This window comes from Anopheles coustani, chromosome 3 (assembly GCF_943734705.1).
Source record: "Anopheles coustani chromosome 3, idAnoCousDA_361_x.2, whole genome shotgun sequence".
In the NCBI taxonomy this organism is placed as follows: Eukaryota; Metazoa; Arthropoda; class Insecta; order Diptera; family Culicidae; genus Anopheles; species Anopheles coustani.
The window spans coordinates 22,397,242-22,416,536 of record NC_071288.1 but is presented as its reverse complement, the minus strand read 5'-3'; the positions used below and the strand labels follow the sequence as shown (position 1 = coordinate 22,416,536).

At 46.6% G+C, this 19,295-nt stretch overlaps 1 protein-coding gene across 2 annotated transcripts in view; it reads right to left on the bottom strand.

The window, feature by feature from the left end:
- LOC131260986 (M-phase inducer phosphatase-like) overlaps nt 1-19,295 on the bottom strand; it is a 115,325-nt gene that overhangs the window by 94,886 nt on the left and 1,144 nt on the right. The gene's annotated exons all lie outside the window — the stretch shown is intronic.

Here is a 19,295-nt window from a genome sequence, read left to right as displayed (position 1 = left end):
GACGATCGTTGTACTCCCCGGCCTTATGGCCACTGAATCTTTGATGTAGCTGAACAAAAAAAGCGGTTGACCCATACGAGGAAAGCAAACACATACACGCACACAGGAGGTTAGAGAACAAACAAATTGCTCCCTTACGCAACTGGCCCAGGAAGAGGTACAACAAGTGGTTAGAACTTTTCTAGCCGGTGATCGACGTTGGAGACTAGGACTTGTTGACCTGTCGGAACGAACCAACATACGCCGATGTCATGAGGCGGTCGTGCATGTCAAGTGCGGACGTTCATAGTTGAGTTTCCACCTTTCCTCCTACCCACCCCTATACTCCATCCAGTACGGAAAGCGCGCGAAGAAGGAGCACAAACGTACTCGAAGGTTTTCACGCTCCAACAAACCCATGCGGCGGCCGTTCACCGTCGATGGCACGGAGAAGCACCGCTTCCTTGCAACGGACAGACATGGACAAGTGCTTTCACTCAACACTGGTTGGTTCTCTATGATTTTACGCTTTTTGTTTGCTCGTTCAGCTCCGCCAAGGTTACATTGACCGTTAGAGAGACATTGCTCAATGTTAGCATGGGAGGCCGTCCTGATGGGAATTTACACTTCGCTTCCATTTTCCCAACCGTCATTCACTGCTCGCTGCTACATGTCCCTTTCGAAGATGCTCCCACAAGCCATGTAGTGCGTATCGAAATCTAGCCATCAGCAAACAAACGGCTCGACGCACTTCGGCACTTCCGGCAACAGTTTCCCGGGCTTTGCTTGACTTTATTTCAAACAAACCGATTGGTAAATATTGAACTATCTAGCGACGCACTATCGCCGCGTTTTTGGGGTCCGGAGAAAATCTAACTTCTTGGAGCCATGGAAGGGTGTGAAAATATGTTGGTTCAGACTGGTAGGTTTCCAGTTGGAAAAAGGTAACAAACGACATTCATTGAACCCGGGGTCTGTAGACTGATGCTTTCTTTGATCTGCAGAATATAGAAAAAAGTATGTTTGATTATTTATGCTTATTGGAATTTTTTACCAACCTGAATCAAATCTCAACACATAGAATAAACTTTGCATTTTACAATACCCCCCATTGATTGCCCGAAACGAATCAAGCAAAACGACGGAAATGGCGCTTTTTGTAATAGCCCACGAGCACCGGGGGAATCTAAAAAAAGGATTTACCGGAAACATAATCTAGCATGTGTCGTCTGTGTCGCTGTAAACTCCTATGTCCTATCTAATCTATACAAATGAGACGAATTAAGCGAACGCGCCCGGGGAACGTGTCCCTCCGTTCGTGACGAACAAACGGCAAACGGAGCTGGAAAGTAATCGAAAAGCGTTAAGCTAACGTTTTGTTTCGGGGTTTTCTGTTCCATCATCTGCTCCTGCTTTCCGGCCATCTTTGGCATCAATCATGACACAAACGGTACGAGTTCAGTGCAACGTCCATCAGCAATCGCATATCCTGTCCTGCCAAACCGGACTGTCTGCCCCCATGAGGGACGGTGAACATTCCATCAGACCACATTATAGCTGTCCGGACGAATGCAGCGCATTTCCATAGGAAAATGTCACGTCACGGCAAAGGTCAATATGATCGCTTAATCAAACTCGTTGAAGCAGATGTAAGCGGACTCGGGCGCGTTAAAAACTCGAGATTTCCATCCCTCAGATGCTGCGGAAGATGATGCTAGCCTGCCCTGAGCTGCGAGGCTGTGTGTTCCGGTGCGGACGGTTGCATTATCCGTGGCGAATCTAATATTTTCCCTGCCATTGTGCCGGCCGGGCGTGCTGGCGCCCGGTAAACGGCACGTTTGCGTAAAAACAATAACCAGCAGATGACCATCTCTCGATCCCGAGTGTTCCCTCGGAAGTCCAAACACAAACAACCTGAAGAACCAGTTAACCTCTCGTTCCCCTTTTCGAAACCAAAGGTTCGCTCGGTTCAGTGCCACCCGGCAAGTACATCATTCACGTTCGCTTCCCTTATCATCGCCCATCCGGGGAAAAGAAGTTTTTGTTTTACTTTTTCTCTCGCAATCCAAAAGCGACCGGTGACATTATCGCACTTCAAAGCACTCTTCACCATAGCATTCACCGTAACTGGCGTGCCGGTAATGTGCATGCGTCATCGGCCGTTCTGATGTTGCGCTTCGAAGTAAGAGAGCCAAAGGGAGGAGGGGGGGACACATCTTCCCTCACCGGTACTAAAACAAACAAGATTGATCAACGCACCGGGAGGAAGGCAGACGAAGACGATGCGATTATTTTAATTTCAAATCTCTAATGTATGCATAACCCCGTTGCTCTCGGTGTTCCGGCGTAGAAAGTGGCATTCGAAATGGGATCCCAGGGAAGGATTTTTCCTCGAGAACAGGAAAAACCGGGCACGAGCACGCACAGCAAGAAGTGGAAAACCTCCCAAATAGTTCAAGGTTTTTTTTTCTTCACGTTATCGTGCAGGCTTTCGGGGGTATCCGTTTTTTATTTATATTGCACCAAACAAAACTGCTCTTATCGTCAACCACACCAGTCATTTGGAATACTAGCGCAAAAAAAAATGCTCCCACCGTTAGCACCCCTGGTACCGAAAGACCAACGGTGTGTGATTAATCTTTTGCCAACGGTTCCGGAAGCGGCATGAAAAAAAAACAGATTTCCTCAAACTGGAATCATAAAATTGTCAACCACCTATTGGTACAAGCGCGTTCCTTACTTGATTTGCCTTTATGTGTTTTTTTTTCTTCTCCATTGACTATATTGCATGTTTAAAAAAATAAACCCTCAGCAGCGTTTCTTATCCCAGCGAAATGTACCGACTCGTTTTAATTATGCAAGAAGTTGGTGGTGACAAAACAGTTTTCCTTCCGGGTCACGCTTTACGAGTGCGATATGCGAAGAGGAAAAAACATCCTTTGCTTACGGTGGAGGCTTGCAGAGCATATTCATTTCGTGCCTCTGTTGGTATGAAAAGATTCTCAAGATGCTGCAGCTTCAACCCCGGGCAGGCATATCATAGACAATTTCCTTTTTCTCTCTGTGTCGTATGCCGCGAAGATAGTAGTGGTGATAATGTTATCAATCATAGTTAAAATCGTTTTTTCTCAACCGTCTCTTATTGAAGCTGGAAAGGAAAAAATGCCTGCCCGGCTCGGTTAAACTGTCTAACCAAATTACATTACTGAAACCAATTCAAGAAATGATTACAAAAAATAATCTACCGGTAGGAAGTAATAAAAAAAGCCCTAGGGGTGCCGCACGGTTGCCTTTGTAGGGTAGGATCAGTTTGTGCCTTGCCTATTTGCTCGATTCAGTCTTGAGACCAAAGAAAACCTCGAGCAGCAAGCAGTTTCCCCCGAAACCTACTAGGGGTGTCGTTTTTTCATGTTTCTCCTCTCCAAAAACGGTATATTTTCATTACAGCGGCTTGTCAACTATCGAACCAGCTCCCTTTGTTGCCGGCCGAGTGCATAAACAATCTTTTTTATTTCAACATTTCCCCCAACACCGGGGCTTATTGCACATCTTGCCAGCGCAGAAGCGCAGAACCAAACACGTCCTTCCAGAACCTTAAACAAACTGCGTCCTTCCCATCATGCATCGGTGGTGGCACGGAGTTTATTTTTGAGACTATTCTATCAACCCGCGCTTCTTTAGGGAGCATTATTTTCTTTTCGCCCCATTGCAAGCATGCAACATTGTTGCCGCCATAAAAATGCTCCCGGGGGCGACCGTGCCATGGCCTTTCGTCCGTCGTTTGGAGGCGCCCGATTCATTCACGTGCTATCGGCGGTGGCATCATCTTCCATAGGAAAGCGCGCCAAAATATGCTCCCGAAAAAAGGTTATCGCGGCGGAAGGCTGTGGAAATGCAAAGGTTGCACTTTGGGTTACGGTCCAACGCCAGCCCGGACCATTTGAACCCGCATCACAAAACGGCGAAACGGAGTTTTTTTTTTCTGCCCGGTCCCATTCGCCATGCGCTTATCGAAACTGATTAAAGCAAGAAGCTCCCCCAAGAAACTCGTTACAGCTGTACTTCCCCATCACCCTTGTTGGAGCTTCGTCGTCCGTGGGTTTACACTGGCGGTTCATGAATGAGAGACGATCCGATGCCGGGACGCCTTATCGCTCGCTCCCCGCCAGCGTATCAATGGAGACGAATTTCCGTTAGATTTGACCTACATACTACGTTACATAAACGATCGGTTAGGATTTGCGGCGGGAAGGCCTTCATTCTCTAACGGGCAACTTGTGGCCGGGAAGCGATAATGCAAAATGCAATGATGTCATTGCGCGCGAACGTGTTTGCATCACACATCAACGTTGGTTTGTGTGCTATGTTCTTCCGGATTGTGCCATTGGAGTTTTCTAAAATGACGGGCAGATTGCTAAAACGAAATTTAAACAAAATGTTTAGATTAGAACAACCAACCATTATTCTTGGCGAAGACCCGATTCACATCATGGAGAATAGCAACCGTTACACAATATGATCCCTACCATCTTCATCGGGGGCTTTCTTCATACTGAAAGGAAAAGAGACTTCTAACACGTTCCCACAATGCAGCCAACACTAACGGCAAACCCGGGAAGGTGTCAAGCAGGGGGATTTGCTGAATCAATCTAATAATTTACTGCCCGGTCATGTTTCAATCACCACGTCCATCATATCCTGGGGTATTTTTTTACACTTTCCTTTCGAACACCAAACACCAAAATATTTCCATTCACGCGTAAAAGATTCACTGTCCGCGCGAACGCACCTAAACAGAACAAATCCACAAAAGTACAAAGCACTAAGAAAGGTAGCTGTGCATTGCAGAAGCCTGCCCGGTGCGCTACCTTTGGCACCTTTCCCCGAACAAACACGCGGGTATCCGATCACTGACCAGCCCCGGGTTCCACGGTGAACATGCCGGACAATATTAATGCCGCGGAAAGTGGAAGCCCTCGAAAGTCCTCGTCCGTCGTAAGGTCTACCGTAATGGACTGATGCTCCCGGGAGTCAAGTAGGTTCACATTTCTTTGCCATCTCGGGAAAGATGTCCGGTGACCACACCAGGACCTGACCAGCAGTATGTCCCGGTGGTCGGCGAAAGGGTCATCCGTTTAATTATGCATTAATTCTCGGATCCGCGAGTGACCGCCGCACGGAAACCCGCGGGAAAGGTGGTGTGCTTGACCGGTACGGGATGGCTAGGACATTGTGTTCGGCCGCGGGGACCCATTACATGCGATCCGTTCGCGGGTAAATAAATCGTTAAAGAAAGGCAGGCACCGGAACGGAAGAATGGGCTTAGCATAATGAGGCGGCGAGGGCAAGAGATAACACCACGGTGCACAATGCAGGAGAGCGCGGAAGAAAGTTCGTTTGTTTTACGCTCGAGGGCAGTTCGGGGTGGGGCTGTTCGGACGGAAAACCAAAGATTGAAGTGGCCAGTCAAGGGTCGCACCCGTCGTACCCGATGCGACCATGCTTCGCGATATCATATCTTACAGCACTTCAAGGCGAAGAAACTCGGCAAGGGTCACTGACTTACACCGACGTTAGGATGACCTTACGCGACGACGGCGGACGCTGGCGAACCCCTTTTGCGCGAATGGAACGGGGCTGACCGGAGACGGGTGACCCTTTCACTATTTGGACTCGCGGGGTTCGCGGGTCCGCGGTCAGCATTGCCGTGGTAGCGTGCGATCGGGGTACCATTGTTCTTTAAGATTACGGTTTATTTTGATTAGCAATAAAAATAAATCACAGCTCCTAGTGAAATGTGAAAGCCGCGCGCGGTGCTTGGATTAGAAGCGAAGGGCGCGCAAGGGTCTCGCGGGACCCATCATCATGATCGCGAACCACGTCAAAAACCATCGCGAACCAGCTGCAGGCCCGAGGGCACCTTAACCGTCATTACATAGTTTCCTCGTGGACAGTTCTCAGGTATAATTTTCCGATATGGACCTTTGGGAACCGAAAGAGCACTCGAGATTATGCGGATCCTTACTGTTTCTCTTCTTTTTTCTTCAAATCCTTGTACATTCATCCCTTATCTCACACGGCATACGTGCATCCCTTTCTCCAGTGTCCAGCTGCCGTTGCCCACAAACGTCATCTCAAACGTTGCGTCCCGGGAGACGGGAATGGATAATTTATGTGTTATCTTGTACAACGCTCATCATCTCACGACATTGATGGTCTCCCAATCGCTGCAGAACGAATGCAGCCAGAGGAAAGTATAATCCCTTAACGTACCGAGCCTAATCAGCCTAAGCAATCGGTAAAGACAAGGAATCTAATTGTGCAACCAATCTAAACACACACACACACACACACACACACAAAACTTTTCTCGGGATGCCCCAGAACTTCAAGGGCTTTTCCTGGTCAAGAAACGGAGTTTCCTTCACTAACGTGTTATTTCACTGGCGGGATCTAATAAAAACGGAAAATTCGCTTCGTAACGGTTTCTTCCTTCAATTGCCGTTGGCTTTCCCTTTCGGGACGTTGTGAGCGTCTTTTTCCTTCGCGCTCCTACCTTTCCATACCTCGGACGGGATATCCCTTCGATGCAGTTTCCCACTTCCGTCCGTGTCTTGTCTTGCCTCACGTTTCGGCCCAAAATCCTACCTTGGCAGGGCGAAAAAAGGCATCGACCTGGTTCAGCGACCTGGGCGCCGCAGGTAAACGAACCTAACGGCAGGCCTCAAATTCGTTCACCTCAGCTACCCGTCCCGTCCTACTCTAGGGAACCGCGCGTCTGGGACGCCCCGATTGACGTTTGATAAATCATTGATCCTGATGATGATCCTTCCGCAAGCCCGCACCCTCCGTTCTCCCATCGCGATGCGCGCATCTTCCAAGCCCGATTCCATTCTTCAGGCAGCATCAACCAAAAAATTAATGTCCTATTCACTTCCATCAATAGCAAAAGGATCCTGTTGCACCGAGACGCTAATAGCAACGCAAGGGTGCTGCAGTAACCATCGGCAAATCTAAGCAAATCCAAGACGCTCCGCGTTCCGTTTGCGAGAACTAATAATTTGCGCAGTTTCTTCGACGATTTGCTCCCGCGTTCTGGGATTGGGGTGTGGTGTGGCATTTTGCAGCCCGATCAGATGCATCTGTCCTAATAAAGAAAAGGCAGCGACAGGGTAAGAAACTTGGCCACCACCTATCATCTATGGCGCCAACAGCTGCACACACGCAAGCGACTGGTATCGTTTTGACTTTCGATTTGCCAGTTCGTCCACTCGAAGGTTGTTTGACGACGAAAGTGAACTAAACAGTTACCTAAAACGATCGAAAACTTTAATACAATCTTGCAAACTTACTTCCCCTTTCCATTGGAACGCCCGTTCATCTCCCTACCATCATTGCATTGGAAACAAAACAACACAAAACCGTCCTACCCGCTGGCGTTTGCAGGCGTGATTTTCCACACGCAAATCGCACCACCATTCTCCCTGACACCGGCTTTATCGCGTCTAATCATCCCTTCGCCGAGCCCCGGACTTTTCTCCTGTTGCTCCTGGGACTACTTTGCCTCGGTTAATTTGCTTCCATTGTCGGTATGCACAAACGCATACCAACATTAGCATAGTCACACTCTGTGGGGTACCATTCTTTCGTTTTATCACACCACTATTTCCCTGCATTCGGCCCTGCAGAGAAGAAAAGAAAAAAAAATCCCACCAAGCCGTGTGATTGCCAAACAGAGACTTCCATTCTGTGCCATTCATCCGAAACCTTTGTTTGGTTGCAATTTCCATGTTTTATGCAATCTCCTCCGAAGCCGACGAGCGCGCTCCGCTGAGGCCCTTCGAATTTTGGCGGCATCTTGGCGCCTTCATCTTCACCGAGGGTTCCTCGCTTTCCTCGAAGGGCGCAGGAACAGTTCCTCCTATCTTCTAATCGATATTCCGTGGGATTAATTACGGCCAATAAATTAAGGGGTTGCTACCTCGAAGTTCGATAATTTATTCATACCCCGTGTGTGTGTGATTCGCTAGCTCGAGATGCACCATATCACTAAAGCATTCTAAACGCATCCTCGCCAGCTTGGGACGAGGAGAAAGTAGGGTCTAACCGTTGCCAGCATTCGCACCCTGCCTAATCAAATGATGCCCAGCGCCGCAGACATCCTTTCACTTACTTTCCCCTTCCCTTTCACTGCGTAAGACAAAATTCTATGCGAATTTGAAAGAAGCAAGGAACGCTAGTGAAGTTTGGCACATAAAGGGTAGCGAAAATCTAGCGAAAAGTATGAAATGCGCCCCGAAGGGAAATTAATCGATCGGTGAGAAATTTGTCCCGCTGAGAGGAATGTGTTGTATGCGTTGCAGGTTAGTGGTAAAACAAATGAAGCAATGTTTCCTCTCAATCTGGCCAAATAATGTAACACTTAAACTGGAAGGTTCGTAGAAGAGTTTGTTTTTTCGAAAGGACTCAAGGATCCGGATCAGGGAGCTTATAATCGAAGCACAACATGTTTAAAAACGGGAAACGATAAGTGTTATACAATAAATATAGCAGTTTATCTGGAAATATAAAACGTTATTTAATCTCCCAAATAGAACCAGATACTTTACGTTTGTGTTAAAAGCATTGGATTGGTTTTAACATTTTCTCCTTCCGCACCGTAATTATGTCATTCAAAAATGGTTATACTTTGTATCCTATCGCAAAGAGAAAAAAATGACTTTATTCTTTACCGCTCGGAGGCAAAGAATGGAAGCAGAAGATGCGTTAACAGCATCCCTCGGGACAAAACTCCCAAACCTACCTCTGCAACGAGAACGCAAGCAGCTTTATGAGAACGGCAACCTTTCACTAAAAGATCCATTAATATGCAACTAATTAACTGTAACGACGACCGACCGATCCAATAGAAGGTAAAAAACAAAAACAAATGGTTCGCACAGTACCCTGCAGTACCAACGGAAAGGATTCCACAGCCCGCGAGGGCCAGTAGAAAAAAAACAAAGAAAAACAAACCAATCGACGTCTTTATGCAAAGGATGCAATAACCATAACTTTCCGCATTACTATTAACGGTGACGGTCTTCTCGGTCGCGGAATTGTTCTGCATTTAAATGACACCCATCGTGTCCGCGAAGGAATCCGCCCCAGCGGAACGAAGACGGTCCTGATATGCATGCAACCGGCAACATCGGCCAAAATAAAAAAGAGCCCAGATTCCTGATTTTAATTGTCTCTTGCTGTTCTATGACAAGTCAACGCCACCGGGCAAGAAGGTTCTGATTGAACTCCCAGGGAGGATCCAAATTGATCCACTTTTGGTGCTTTGTTTTTTATCAATTCTATTCTTTCCTCTGCTCTTACAGCGCCTTGGGGGGAACCCATTTCCGTTCTCTTTGGGCTCGCTGCAGCAACAGCAACGAACCGCAAGCGCAGTTCATTAACTTGGACCGAGCGCGTTGAAGAGCTGGTTCTTACTTAAGAATTTGGCTTTCTGCAGAAGACGTTCGAATGGCTAAAGTGTCATTGACTTGTGCAGTCAGCTTTCGGGAATTTTTGAATGACTTCGGCATAACATGTCGGACAAAATGGAAACAGAAAAAGTAAGGCTAGGGAAGGGAGTTGGCGTTAACTTTTTTATGCAGCTATAGTTTTGTTTGTAATATGTTTCCAAAAATTAAAAAAAAACAACATACACTTCTGGGCGCTCCCTAGTGATTTTCCTAACGGAATAAAAATCGAACAAATGTCGATAAAGTCTATCGAATTTTCCCTGCCCTTAACGAAAACGCAGCTGCATTCGCAGGCCCCGGTGAAGAAAACAATTTCTTTGTGCCCTTCCCTGCTGGATGTTGCTGGTTGTGTTTCTTTTTTTCCCTACTTATGACTCTTGTGTTGCCAATGTTTGATCGAAAGCCAATCACTATCGATCGTTCGAGCAGGCTGAAGAAGTGTTGTCGAAATTCAAACACTCCTGGTGGCAGGAACAACCAAAACAAACCAGCGACAACAGTTCCTACCAAGACACACAGAGCGTTGCCTACATCATGCGTTTCTCGTCACGATATATGTTTCTAAATTTAATTAAACAATGGATTCATGCTGCGTAAGTGCGAGATCACTAGCCGAGAGAGAACAAGGAAGGCAATACCCAAAACAGGACGAAGGATCAGGATGCATTATAATTTCCCTAAAAATGTAACCAACCGAGCAGACACCGCACACCTCTCTCCTGCATCGGGTCCTTAAACCTTCAAGCACGAGCAATGCAAGGCGCTACAAAAATGTTAATATTATGCTGCAATACCTCCTTCCTACACATACCGGCCTTCGCATTTCCAGCCTTAGGAGTGACGGTTTCGTTTTCCTGCTTCCGCTACCCTGCCGGAACACACGGTTTGGGGTGGTGAGTTATTACCATCCGGTATGCCCGGGACTCAGTCTCACTTTCCTTACTTCCCGGGCAACGACAACCCGGCGTAGGAAAGGAAAAGTTGAAGACATTTCCCAAGTCTTGATTTGACGTCCATCGACAGGCCCGGAGAGCGGTCCTCGGTGCTGGGGGAATCGAGCGCCGTCGGCGCAGGGGACGGATCATAGTTTCGGTTTTCGGTTTCGGAAGGAGCTGGCTGAGAACTGCAGCGCAGGGAAATCCTGGCGAGAACGCGAGATTTATTTCCGATTTATGACTATTACTTTTACCTTCCGGAAGAGAGGAGAACCTTTGCCGTGAGGAGCTGGGATTAAAGTTTAAGGGATTCGGGGACGTGTCGTGGAAATGAACGACGGAACGAAACGAAGCAAAACACGTTCCCCCGTGCGCAACTAGGAAAGGTTGTTTCGAAGACTAATTTTGTTGCGCAAGCGCGCCGAATCGGAGGGATTGTACGTTTTGGAGGGAAATCTTTATTTGTGCAGCGAGGTGAAGACCGCTATCTGTATTTTACAACTACCCAAATTTTCCATTTTATTTTAGAACTAACAATTAATGATGGTAGGGCGGTGGAAATAAACTTCTCAGATATTTTGTGTGGATCCATCACTTACCCAGATTAGTTACTTTAGAATACTGCGATTGCATCCAAAAATATAAACTTAAATAATCTAACAATTGGACCCATTAGTTAAGACCCGATCATAAAAATAATGCAAATTTTATGTAACAAACTTTTACCCTCCTCTCTATATCAAAATCAATTCCATCGGAAATTCTTATGATGTACAATCTAAAAATAAAATAAAATAGAAAGCAAGAAAATAAATTTGGCGCCAATTTTCAGTCTGTCAGCTCTCGATGACCACCTAATGTGCACAATGCACTTATTGTGTGGCGTCTTTTGCCTATCAAACAAATTAAATTATACCACTGTGAAGAACCATGGGGAGTGTCGTTGAAATTGGTGACCATTGTTCAAAGCACAGAATTGATATACGGGCTTTTTTACAAAATTAAATCAAAAAACATTATAAAAATGCCCCGGGTAATATATTAATAGTTATGTATAACTATGTATAGTTTGGCATTTATCCTAATACATAGCTAGGATATATCAATTGCTTATCAATCTTAACGATCATTTGTCTTACCTCAAACCAAGTTCAATTTCAAGGAGGAAAATTATTTTTAGTTTTTCATCTACTCTTCGTTACAGCAGTTCATTGCACCCTACGGTAAAACGAACCAACTCCCGCCACACCCGGCCACAGTCCATATGTCGCCTCGCTACCGATTCCTGCCTACCGGGGCGCGCTGATCCTGGCAGGATCTAACACCGTTGGCTTCACCAACTTTTACAAAAACTGTAATAAATTTCATTTCCTATCGTATACACAGCCGGGTCGGCAGCCTCGGTGACACACACGGGCGAACGAGCATGGGCAAAGGGAATCGAAGTTTTCGGCGCGTGCCCTTCCGAAGACGTGAACAGCTGACAGCTTTTCTTTGGCGCTTTCTTACGAGCAGCGGTGAAGAACACACCCTCGTTTGCTTTGAGAAACGGCCCAGTTCCTTGCGACTCGCAGTGTTGCCCGCCGCAATCCGCTTCCCCTGCCCCACTGGCCCTTGCGCATCGCACAGTAGGCTCAATGTTTCCGGACAAATCTTAGCACGCGCCAAATCCATTCACAAGTACGCTGAAAGGTTTTTCTCTCTCCTCCACGCAGACCGTGTATCTGCCGCTTGATGGGGGAAGTGGGAACTAATGTCCGAGATAAGAACCAAAACAACATGATAGCTGCAAAAGAAAACTGATTCTGCTTTCTGTCAATCGTCTGGCGCATGCCCGGCGCGCTGTAAAAGGATTAGCCACATATACTCCAGCGGCTCGGCTAGAACGAAACCCTACAGATCCCTTGTGGAAAGGAGGCATTGGAAGCGGGCCGCGAAAAGTGGAGGGAAAAATTATAACTAGAGCTCGCGTTGTCTAACGGAAAACCCACACAATTGGGACGCGAGGGTCATCAACCGAGGGCGATGCTGATGGCGGTGGTAGGTTGCATACATTAAAAACTTCCCCAGGATACTCCTTCGTCTTGCAGGAGGGAAGTAATAGACGCGACTACAGGGGCATACTGGGATACCCTCACGCAGGAGGTCGCTCAACCGTACAGCGCCTAATGCTAATTACACGCCAAGGCATACTTCTTTCTTCGAGCGTGCGTGAAACCGTTCCGTTGTCACTTGGAACTCGTGGAGGGTGGATAGGTTATATTTAGAACGTTACTTTCGTGCTCGCAGTTCCCGGGTGTCACGTTAAGTCGTGGAGTAGCTAAGGTAAAGGTTGTTCGCGGGAAACGGAAAGGATAATCCATGCTGACACAACTCCAACGTTTGTAGAATGACTTTTGAGTGCAACGCATTGGCCTATTTCTACAACTGCACTTTAGGGCTCAGACTTTCAAAAGATTTTCCTCTCTACAAGCAAACTCGGGAAACCGTAAGGGACCTCTCTTTAGAGCACCCATACCGAAAGCTGTTCCAATTCGCAGTCAATAGAAACTGCTGCGGCACATCGTCCTCGTTCGGTCTACAAGGGTGTTCCCCTTGACGTCACGCCAGGCAAACCTATCGGCAAAAATGACCCCCACTCGAGGGCTCTCGATGGTGGTTTTTTTTTTAAATGTTGGTTCTTCCATTTAGAACGAGTATAGAACCTGCATCGCCACCCCAATTTTCCATCGGCTGGAAGGATTCGTATGCCCTTCCACCAACCGTTTCATAAAACACCAGCATGTCCTTGTTACGCGACTGATCAATGCGAGTCAAACTTAGCGGGGAAAAACCCGACAGGGAACCGGACCAATAATTCCAACATATGGTCACGTTGGCGCACGGTTTCCCGGGTCCTCCACCCCTGGGTTGAATGGCGCGCAGGCGCAATGCGGCGGCGCTACCATTTCAACAGCGAGGCGCATACTCTTTTTTTTTGCGCTACGCTCTGCTCAATGTCGCGCCGTAACGATGCCGGCTGGACGACGCGAGGAACTTAAGGATCTCCCCCATACAACGCTGCATGCAGTTGGCACGATAGCATGAGGTCACGAGAAAGTATACCCCTTACAGCACGGTATTTGGTTCGACAAAAAGTAGGTTCCATTTTTCCCCCTTTTCCCTCCCGCATTGGGCTACGATTGTCTTACTTGCTCTTGCTCTCTTATGTCTATATCCTTGCTTGTCTTTTTCTCCCGGCTAGCTGGGGCAAGCCATGACACAGAATTCGAACATAACACTCCATCACGGTTGAGGTCCATCATTTCACGGACCCCAGCCCACGAGTATAACCCCCGACGAACGACGCATAGCGCCTCACAATACAAGGATCATCAAAAAGCCCAGGGTACCCCGGGAACGATGCACCTTGGCTAAAGGGAGTTGCAGTGGAAGTCGCCCCGGAAGTGATGCACCGCCAAATGGGCACGTGTTTAATTATTCATAAGTCCCACAACTGCTCCTTGGAAGACGCTCCCGCTCCAGGATGCTCCACCGAGCGTATCGAAGAACAGTGAAGATAAAGACACGTTAATTACATTATGGTTGTATCATTTGCCCTAGGACGGACTCCACACTCCTGTCCTCACAATAGGGCACGTGCCATCCCTTTGAGAACCCAGATGGGAATTTGCAGGTACAGGAGTCTTTTGCTTGTCCGGCACAGTTCAAGTACTATCAACGATATGACCTCCATTACCTTACTAGCTAGCCGTAGTGTGTAGGTGACCAAACAGGACATATTGGAAGGGTCAAAAGTTTATTCACCGCAAGCCAATGCTTACCTACACGCCGTTTCGTTCTGCAATCCAAAACAAGGATGCTTCCAAAGAGTTTATTATCCTTTCGCTTCCACCTCGCAGACGGTAGTCGGTCGTTTCGGGGTCGGCTTATCTTGATTCCAAACACAAACGAACCTCCCGCAAGTAGAGCGCGTTTTCAACAATGAAACAATTTTCACCAAAAAAAAAAACCCCAGAAAAGGGAGCCTCCATCGGTGGAAGCGAAAAAGAAACTCGGTACCTAAATTACTCCTTTCCCGGGCGAAGAATAAATGAATATCTAACAAACAACTCCCTAGCACACCGAAGGACCTTCTGGGGATGCCCCGTGAACATCGTTCGTGGCAAAGGAACGTCGTCGGCCACCGGGATCGGGGCACGTGTCCTGACGATCACGCTTTGCTGACCACGATCGGGATCGGAGGCGCACCGAACAGGGGATGATTCAAGGATGAACCATGCGCAAGGGGTTTGCTTGACTGCTCGGGCGGAAAGGATGGTAAAAACACTTGCCGCGACAGGAGCAGGACGAAGGAATAATAAACAACAAAAAAAAACTATCTACTTCTACCGCGGCAGACGACTCATTCATAGCGTCATTAGCGTACAAATGTGTGGCACCATTCGCGCTACTTGCACAGGACTTCTCAAGCGACTATTACAACTAGTTGCGGCCCACAGTGGCCATGTGGTGTTGTTACACTTATAATCAATCGTGAAAGGACCCTAGATGAGGCGCAGGTTACAGTTTTTTTACTCACAAAATATTTTGAAACTTGTAACATTTTGTTTGTTCTACATTCCGGTACACCATGCTTTTGTCTATGGTATTTTGTGTTCAACAATAAACACTGTCATTTTTAAAACGTATAATATGTTTTTAAGACCCACAATCGTTTTGAAAAGAAACTCAATAAGACACAAAGGATGAAGAAATCAAATTGACATCTAACTAAAATTAAATTATTTGAAATGAACAAAATTTTCCGAAGCTCACAAAAATTTTACATAACAAACAATCGTTGACCTAGAAATTAGATTGACTATTGTTAACGCTGGTCTCAACAAATGTTTATATGATACTGGTATGAACGGTTGGGCAGCTGCTTTTATCACAGCTTATAGAGTCGCTCGTGCCAAACTATCCTACGGTCTTATAAATTGCAAACTGCAACTGGCCGATTTTTTTTTCATTTCCTTTCTGTTTTCATTCGACACACATTAAGCCAATGTCCTTGGCGCCTTCGCATGCGTTACAGTGCGTGTAGAATCGACAAAGTACCCGCGCACAATAGCGGTAACGCAAGAATCATAGCTTTTACACACAAAAACTGCATTCAATAGGGCTTCATCAATAACCAACACACGCACGAAAAATATCCTCTTCCCACCCGTCTACCCGCCCGCCACAAACGGTAGACGACTTCTTTGCGAACAAAAGAAGAAGAAAAAGTTGGCTCAAGATTTTGGCTCGTGCTTGCAATTTTCCGATCGTCCTTTTATGTGCCGTGGGGTTGTTGCCTTAGCAATTTTGTTTTACCTTTCTCTACCTCCACTCCTTCGCCGCGGCAGACAGGCAACGGCTGGCAGATTGGTAGGTTAAAGAAAACACGAGACATTTCTTTCCATTCCATCCCGCTTTCGCCCTCCCACACGTGGCGTACGGACGTGGTTCGAGTGTGCCGTACCGTTGGCACACAAAACCGCAACTTGCAGCCGCCTGTGCAGCGGTGCGGCACCGGGAGGAAGTGGTGCCTGATTGTACCGCACAGGCTTCCGGTTTGACTTTCTGAATGACTTCTTGATCTTGCTCCTTGCGAGACGCCAGGTCAAAGGCCTTCGCCTACCGGGCACGTCCAGGTGTGGGGCACACGGGGTGTGCTCGAAATGGTCCACGCTTCTTCGGTAGCTCTCCAGGCCACGTAATCCCCATACATCAGCGAGTCCGGCGCCGTCCACACGGAACTGCAACTGCGGCCTGGGGCCAGCTATTTGCTTGCCGCAGGTGGGATAATTTTCGGCGTCCGAAAGAGGTGTAATAAACGCATGCCCCGGTACGAGTTGCTCCTACTTTAATCAATCAAAAACTCCGAGGGCATTCCAAACCCTTCCCTAGCGGATCGAAATGTGGAACTTAAACTACATCAGCACTTCAAGGGGTATTTGAATAATTATGATTGAAATCCAGAACAATGCAATGTACGCCAGGGGAACCCAGACAAATCACCATTCAAAATCGTCGCGAGGGGCTATTGTTGTGGGTTTGAATATACTTCAAGCAACCCGCATGTAATACATGAAAAAGTGCAAAAGTATTTTTTTTGTTTTGGGAAAGCTGCAAAATTTGATTCATTTTATAAAAAGAACCATGCAGTGACCACTGAACTAGGCGCACTATGAAAATACTTGCTTTATAAAATAAATTACATGTAAATAAAACATCAGTTTGTAGCAACTCGAAAACTTTTGGCGCCACAAAACCCTATAAACATTATGAATTATAATAAAAAAAACAACACGGAGTTTCGCGCCGAAAAGTCTCCGGCAAACCAACACAAGTGATGGCAGGTATCCCTCCTATGCCACTCGCGATGCCCCTATGAATCTACCGCTGGCTCTCCTGTAAGGAAAATTGTACCTGTAACAACGGTATGAGCAATTGTGTCCAGAGGGGGGAAAAGCCCGCGCCTAGCACTAGTTACACCTAGCACAACTATATATGTATTTACACCCATATCTAATTATGAATGTGCCCCGGGTGACGGTTCCGTCTACTCTAATGCCCTGACGATCTACGGGAAAGAAAACGAGATAGATTATCTATTTTGTGCGCTAGCATAAATTGCCATCCTTCGAAACAGTTGAATGCATCGAGCCACCCAAACACACATACACACAAATACAAACTCCAATCGAGCAGCCCCGCAAACTCACTGAAGCGTACCCATAATGAGCCTCAAAGAAAAGCGCGCGCGCGCACAGTCTCGTACGGCCCGTCGCGCAGGGAAAACCCCCAAGGGACGGATCGCGGGTATTCCTTCAAGGACTCGAGCTCGAGCTGCAGTTGAGAACGGGCTCACGCGCGCATTTTCGTCCTGCCCGGCATCTAGCTGCGCGACCCATACTACTAGGGAAATAGAGCACAACATAGACCGGAAGAAAAATCTGGAAAGGGTTCATGCTGGCGCCAAGAGGCATGAAAACACACACACACTAATACGTTTAAGGGTGCAGTTGCATGTAGCCCGAGTGCGAAGAAAAGACGGTGACCTTTTAAGAAAATTTAAAGGGACTACGTTGGTTCCGTTCGGGCATTCAAGTAGGGGCCCGAGACGAGGATTCGCAAAAACCGGTAATAATCCTTGGCAGCGCCGGGTTGCCGTGGTCCGTACGGCAGGATTCGGCGGTGTAAGGCATCTTGTTCGACCGAGGGTTACCGGTCGCCGGCAGCAGAACTTGTGGCAGCGAAAGAAACGCGGAAGATGCCAACATCGTAGAGCGCGCGTATAAAAACAGCGAAAGAAAACAGGAAGGAAAATCAAGATCCTGATTTACTTTTTTTCCTTCGTGCCCGAACGAAGATCAAACCTTTGTTCTGAGGCCATTTAAACGATTTTTTGCCAACTCAGTTTTGCCCTTTTTCCGTGCACTGGCATTTTCCTACTCTCTCATCCCTACGAATGCCTTAAGGATCCAGCCATCGTAGTTTAATTTGGCGCCCAAAAATCCAGTTTCGGTAATTTGCATTACAGCTACGAACGAATACGTTTGATGTGCGGTGACAGGCAGGCCGCTTTGCACTGCATGCCATGCTCTTTTGCATTCCGACAGCCTTACCAAACATGTGTGCAGTTGCATTTGCTCAAAGATGTTTGCAACTTCCCATGTGAAAATGGAAACTGGAATCTCTAAATCGTTACTTTTTAAAAAATAGATTTAATGAGCTATTCTACGAAAATATATCAATTAAACAAAAACAATTATCTCTTGGAAAAAGGGAATGATGTACAAATGTTCTGTTACAACAGTTTATAAACAACCCATTTTCTAACTCATCATCAAATTGCTGTTTACCGTTACGTCGTTCTAAAAGGATATTTGAGGCAGAACTCTGCCACCCCCGTTCAGGCATGGAACATTTCCACATTACTGACAACAGCTAAATCGTAAAGGGTTTCCACGTCCATACAGCTGCCAGCGGCGCATGGAAAACCTTTCAGTGAAATCGAACCCTCCTAAATAGGGGTGGTCTATTTTTAACGCCCGGCGGAGCGCCCTGGCGTAGTGGCAGGACCTCAAAGCAATCATCTCTGACACATCCCTGACTGCTACTACTAAAGAAGCCAATTGGTAACGGCAACGACCCGGGATCACCACGAACGTTCGATCATGTTTCTAAGACGCGTGACGGTAAATATAAACACAAGAATATTGTTCGGCTATGTGGAATTATTAAACATTTCAAATACTATCAAAATAGGTTAAGGTAGAGCAAAGTAATTTTTTTTCCTGTACCCCGCAGAGTAGAATAACAATAGTGAAGGTTTTAACTGGCCGCTTATGACGTTTGCGGCAATCACGAATCTTTTAATTCAAACCACAAGCACAGGAAATAAGAAGGTTGCGTTGTCAACACTTATATAAAGAAGCTCTTGTTATTCATCTGACTTTTTTTAAACAAATAGTTTACAAGAACCAAACCCTAATTTTGTCCTGCTTATGCAGTGGTTAAAACCGTCACCGTGGCGACATCTTATGCTTACCAGCATAAACATGTTCATATGTTGTTAGCCAAGACGCACACCTTTTGATATGCTCGTGTTTACAGTAATTTACGAAAAACGGTCCTGTTTGGTTTTTGCCTCCATAGTATTGTGGATTACAAATAACTTACTCATAATTATGAGAATAATGGTTATATTTTAGTATTTAATCCTTACATTCAGAAGCATTCGTATGAGAAAATGAAATTTTGCTTTACGAATACTGAGCAGCTGTTCCACATATTCCACCAACAAACATTCGTTTTCTTAACGACGTTGTTCTCA